Genomic DNA, 6,989 nt, shown 5'->3' with positions numbered 1-6,989 from the left:
AATGTGAAGTGTGCGTATGGTTTAAGATGACTAAAAAAATCATTTCCTAGTGTTTAAAGATGATCTAAAGTGTTAGACCTAGTGCACATTGACATATGTGAATTAAATGGCATTTTTACCTGATGAAATAAAAGGTACTTCATAACATTTATAAATTATTGTTTTAAGTATGTGTATGTGTACTTATTGAAATCTAAAGATAAGACATTTAATGCATTTAAGATCTACGAAATCGATGTAGAAAATCAATTGAACATAAAAAATTAAGGTTCTCTATAGTGACCGAGGAAGAGAATACTTCTCTAATGATTTTTTCAGTTATTGTGAAGAACATGACATAATTCACCAATGCACAATACCTTATATGCCATAGTAAAATGGTGTGGCTAAGAGAAAAAATAGTACCTTAGTAGAAATGGTCAACTTAATGCTACTATAAGTAAAGTTGTCATTTAGTTTTGGGGGAGAAACTCTGCTGGTAGTGTGTCATGTCATAAATAGGATTTCATCTAAGAATATTAAAATCTCTCCTTATGAGATATAGAAAGGAATAAAATAAAACTTAGGATATCTTATGGTATGGGGACGTCTCACGTATTGTAGAACACCTTCCCAACCTATAAGAATTAAGTTAGGACCTAGGACTGTTAAGTGTGACTTTGTGGGTTATGCGCAAAATAGTAAAGCCTATATACTCTTAGACTTAGAATCTAATGTAATCATAGAATCTAAAGATGTAAAGTTCTTTAAGAACACGCTATCTATAAAGACAAAGAATACAAAGATCCAAACTTTTAATAGTGATCTTGTAGAGGAAACTCAATAAACGGTTAAAACTCCTTATGAACCTCGTAGACATCAGAGGGCAAATGTAGAGAAGAGTTTTAATCCTGATCAACTAAACTCTCAGCGTATCTCATTTCATCTTGTTGAAAGTGATAAATAAAAAGTTATTAGGAAAATACTTATAGTTTTGACTATAGAAGATGACCCTAAAACTTTAAATGAGGTTGTCTTCAAGAGACTCTGTCTTTTGGAAGGAAGGCATTAATGATGAAAAAAACTTAATTATGTCAAACCAAATATAGGAACTGGTATATCTATTTCTTGGTTCTAACCTATAGGATGCAAGTGGGCATTCAAGAGAAAATACCACATTGATGGTACTATTTAGACCTTTAAGACTCAACTAATAGCAAAAGGATTCTATCATAAAGGAGTTGATTATTTTGACACGAATACCTTTGACTAGAATAACATCAATTAGGATTTTATTCACATTGACATCAAACATCATATTTACATCTATCAAATATATGTAAAGACAACATTCTTGAATGGAGACCTCAATGAGGAGGTATACATGGAGCAACCAGAAGGGTTTATTCTACTAGAAAATGAAAAAAAAAATGCGTAGGCTCATTAAGTCATTGTATGGATTGAAGCAAGCACCTAAATAGTGGCATAAAAAATTCAATTCAAATGTATTATCTCATTGTTTTATACATAATGTAGTTAATAAATGCATTTAGTATAAGGTATGTAGTGATTACATTATTATTATATGTCTATATGTTGATAACATGCTAATTATCAGTAATACAATGAAATGTGTAACTGAAATGAAGAGGCTTCTCTCTTCTATTTTCAAAATGAAGAATCTTGGATAAGTGAATACCATACCAGGTATCAAAGTTTTAAAAAATATAGTGGGGATTATGCACTGTGTCAGTCTCATTACATTAAGAAGATATTGAACAAGTTTAACAACTTGAAATTTAAAGAAGTAAATACCCCATTTGATCTAAGTATCAAGTTGAAAGAAAATGATAGTAAAACAGTTATACAGCTTGAATATGCTAATACTATATGCAATCTTATGTATGTTATATAATGTACAAAACCAGATATAGCATACATTGTGAGTAAACTAAGCAGGTTTACTAGTAATCACAGTCTAGAACATTGGAAGGCTATTGATAGGGTTCTTGGTTACCTCAAAGCAACTAAAGAAATAATCTATTCTACTCAAAATTTCTGGTCATATTGGAATGATATACCAATGTAAGTTGGATATCGAGTACAGAGGACAATAATTTCATAACAAGATAAGTATTCATCTTAGGAGGTATAAGTATCTCTTGAAGATCAAAGAAACAAACAGACATAACACACTCAACGATGGAATCTAAATTTATAGCTCTAGCAGCAACATACAAAGAGATTAAGTGACTAAGGAATCTTCTACTAGAAATCACATTTTGTGCGAAGCCTATAGTGAAACCACTCTAGCAAGAGCCTACAACGGCATATATAATGAAAAATATAGACACATAAGTCTGAGACATGACTATGTAAGGCAATTATTTGAAATGGAATCATTACGATCTTATATATAAAGTCAAATAATAACTTGGTTGAGCCTTTCACTAAACTTCTAATAAGAAAGGTAATAAGGACATCATCTAGAGGGATGTGGTTAAAACTCTTAACATAAAGTTCCACCAGTGATAGAAACCCAACTCAACATTAGAAAATCTCTAACTTTGGGCTCAATAAATAAGAAGAAGTCACCGATATGTGAAAATTTTCAGCAATAAAAATAATAAGATATGACCTCATCTAGGACTTTTAATGAAATCCAGTATAAATGACAAGTGTTTATAGTAATGGAAACACTGGAAGAATTTTACCTATGTGAACGTAAATGTGATACCATCTCTCATGAGAGTTAGAGTTTCTCTTAAGATCGTTCATGAAACTGGATGAGCACATGACCATTAAATATGTTAAGCAAGTAATATAAGTGAATTTATATAATACAAATGTGATTGTGTGTGTGGTATATCTAATTTTTTCATTAAGGAATAACTTGTTTAAAACTGTGACTACTAGAAATTTTGATTGAACTTTGAAATACTTACACTAAAGAAATATTCAAATTGAAATATATTTTTCTGTATGCATAAGAATTATATCTATTCTCCGACAGATGTTTTCACTATTTAATTTAATCAAATGGGGGATTGTTGAGAATTCTTCTTTTTTCTTTTTTTTGTTAAAATAAATAGTTATACTTGTTTTTGAAAATTTTAAAATCAAAAGTTCAAAAAAATCGATTTTCCTTTAAAACCTTTTTACAAAATTGTAAAAATGTGGATTTTCATGTCCTACATAACTTAGAGATGAAAATTTATTTGGCTTTATAAATTATCCTATGAATAGGTTACTTGGAGAAAAGAGGGAAAGAACTTGGGTTGCGTGTTCCATGCGAAGTACTAGAACACACGCACATAACCACACGTGCTTATGCGAGTGAGAGCTAGGGCATGGGTGTGGGCAATGTGGCTGAGTGGCCGAATGGTTATAGAGGCGTTAATAGCACAGTTTGTACTTTGCATGTACGCATCGTGTCACGAGTAGTTACTCCCTCGCAAGACAATGTGACTGCGGTGTAAGAGGTACGAAGTGCGAGCGAAGGAAGCTTATATTAGTTTCTGAAAATAGTCTAATTTGTCCGTTGCAAAAAACAGTTAGAAACTGACACTGATTAATGCTTACAGTGCAAAAACGGTCAGCCATTAGTAATCCAAATAGTAAATCTTTAATTAAATTAATGAGCCAACAATCAACAACATTTTTGCAACTTTCTGATCCTTGATGACTTCAACCGCAACAGTTCATTATGTCTATTTATATAAACTAGACCCCTCCAAGTGCATAGCAATTCAAAAACAATGATCTCAACTAAGAAAATAATAATAATAATAATAATAATTCTCTTTTTTTTCTTTGTTTTATAACAAATTGGGTTCCCAAACTCACTAAGTTACTAATTCTGAAGACTCATTGAGTTTGCCAGAGAAGGTGATTATTTTAGCCGAGTTTTCAAGGTGGTCTCTCTGTGATTGCTACACCCATCACCAAACAATGCCTTTCGAAGCACTTAACTTACAACCCACCCGCGATCTCTAATCTCGGAGAAGAGGGGGCAAATTATACTTTAAAGAGAATGTATCTAATGCATGCTTTAACTTAATTTTGATCAATTTTTTAATCCAAAATTATTGTTTCCAAATTTCCCAACATTTAGGTCTTTGATGGTTATCCATCGTTCTCCATGACATGCCTTCGTTTTCGGGGAGATAATAAAGTCATGCTCCTTGTGATAATTGCATTTATAAAAGAAAATTAATTGCACCATTAAAATAGTGATGACTCTTCTATTTAACAGGCAACATGTGATATCGGATTGTGTGCGATCCTACTTGGCCCACATGGAACCATCCCCACCAGTCAGGATGCCTCTTTCTTCCTCTGTAGCATGGAATTCCTGCTGCTGCAATTTTGTACATGTTATGTAAGAAGAAGAACAGATCATTCGTTTCTGTGAAGAAATTTACGTGGCTGAGCCTCCTACCTTACACGTGGAATACACCTCAAATCCAGACCGCCCAAATAATTGAACGCAACGTTAATGAATGATAATTCCCCGCGCGTGTACATTGAAGTTCCTGTACACGCTCCTATTTGTCAGCATGGTTGAGCGACACGAGATCCATGCCATCCATCAGGTGTGTCCCACCATTTACAGTAACCATGCTACAGGTGATCCACGTTGTTCGAAACATTACGGAACTTGCCCAAAACTCTTTGGTACGTTATTATATATTTCGTGAATTGTGGCCCATGTACTTAATAACCAGACCTTTTCTGCAGAGAATCAAAACAACGTGAACCCTCCCGATGAACCCTTTGGATCGCATGCTCGTGTGCAATGGTGGCACATGTGGGGGAATCTAGATGACATGTCCTGAGCACGCGTGTAGGCTTAGAAATGCTCCAAAAAGTGAAGAAAAGTGATGATATAAACATCTAATAGATGTCTTAAATGAGATCCACCGGATGGACGGTTACGATTGACAATTTACTGTGCCACGTTTGCATAAGAGACATAGCTCTACCATACTACGGTACTTCCAAGTCTACCCTATTATATCCCAACTAACAAACTAGCGACAACAGCATGTCCCACGTGGATGCTTTTAAAAGTTAGATTCGAAAAAACAAAAAGTAGATTCGGTAGAATGTGGTGGATCCGAATGGGGGTAACGCGGATTAGGTGAAGCAAGGGTAGCAGCTAAGTGGGTGAGGCCCTAACAGTGGGGCCACATGGATGTATTGGTTTTATATCCACGCCGTCCATCAGATTTTCCAGATCATTTCAGTTTTCTGTCACAAAAATGAGACAGATCCATATCTCTGTTGGACCACATATAAAGGATTGAATTCCGTCCATTAAAAACCTCTTGAGGCCAGAAAATGTTTTAGATCAAGCTGAAATTTGTGTTAACCCTTCATCTAGGTCTGTGTGACCTTATCAACAGGTTGGATGGAAAATAAACATTACAGTGAGCCCTAGGAAGTTTTTCATGATAGGAGTTCAATCAACTTGTTTTGTTGTGGTGTGGTCCAGTGAGATTTGGATCCGTCTCGTTTTTGGTATCATGAACTAAAATGATCTGGAAAAACGGATGGACAGCATGGATATAAAACACATACATTAATGTGGGCCCCACAATCATGGCCTCACCCACTGAAACTGTTACCCCTGCCTCTAACACTCCATACCAATTGGCAGTGATGTATCAATAATCGGAACCATTCATCCATGGATACTCTTACGGATGGCCCATATTTCAAAGGACGCGGATTGCATACTGAGTACACTGTGTGGGGTCCACCGGTGATGTATTTTTCTTCTCGACCCCGTCCATCGGTTTTATCAGTGGGGATAATGACATCTACGGTTGAAACAATCCTAGGGCTCACAGTGATGTCTGTTTGTCATCCAACCTGACGAAGGGAAAAAGACAAATATCATCTTGATCCAAAACTTCTGTGTTCTCAAGAAGTTTCCAACCGTAGGCGTTCAATTCCCACTGTTTCCTGTGGTGTGGTCCACTTGAGCTTCGGATACGTTTCAATTTTGGGTTGATGATCTAAAATGATCCGAAGAAACGGATGGATGGCGTGGATGGTAAACAAACATCACGGTGGGTCTCACAGAGTTTTCTCATTACGCTAAAGCCTACCGAATTACTCCGCACGCAATCCGCTTCCTATTTCAAAACCCAGACCCATCATGTTTCTTCCATCAAAATCGATTTGAAAGCTATTGACCGGATGGCTAGGATCATCTGACCTACATGTATTACGAACTATTTTTCCATCTACAGTAGGGCCAACAAGATGAACGGTCCCAAAATGATACAAGTACACCTGCCACGCGTACCTCTACGCGAGGCTAAACGTAATCGCGGTTCAAGAGGCTCTTCCCTCGGGAAACAGATTGGCTACTCCCCCTGACACCAGCCCCGTGGCTGGCGGTCGGCGCACTGTGGGCCCACCATGATGTATATGTTTCATCCATTCTGTTAATCCATTTTTAAAGATTATTTTGGGATTAAAAAAAATGATAGGGATGTAAATCTTAGTTGGACCACACTCCAGGAAAACGACAATGATTGGATATCCACCGTTAAAATCCTCCTAAGTCCCACCATACTGTTTATTAGGTCTCAGATTAAGGTAAAAAATAAATATCAGCTTGATCCAAAACTTTTATGGCACCCAAAACGTTTTTAATGGTCAACAATCATTCAACACTGTTTCCTGTAATGAGGTCCACTTGAGATTGATATGTACCTCATTTTTTCTTTCGTAACATAAAATGATCTATAAAAATATATGGACGTAATGGATGAAACACATACATCATTGTGGGGCCCACAGAGCACCGACCATCAGCCAATGGCTGGTGGCAGGGGGAGTAGCCAACCCGTCTCCCTTCCCTCATGGACGGAACGGAATCCACCGCAACTACTGTTATATATAAAGAGCGTGCATCACCGAAGCACAATGGGCCCATCATGACGTTTTTGTGAAATCCAATCCGTCCACCCGTTTCAAAACATAATATTAGTCAT

This window comes from Magnolia sinica, chromosome 18 (genome assembly GCF_029962835.1).
Source record: "Magnolia sinica isolate HGM2019 chromosome 18, MsV1, whole genome shotgun sequence".
Taxonomy (NCBI): domain Eukaryota; kingdom Viridiplantae; phylum Streptophyta; class Magnoliopsida; order Magnoliales; family Magnoliaceae; genus Magnolia; species Magnolia sinica.
This window is presented reverse-complemented; position numbering follows the sequence as displayed.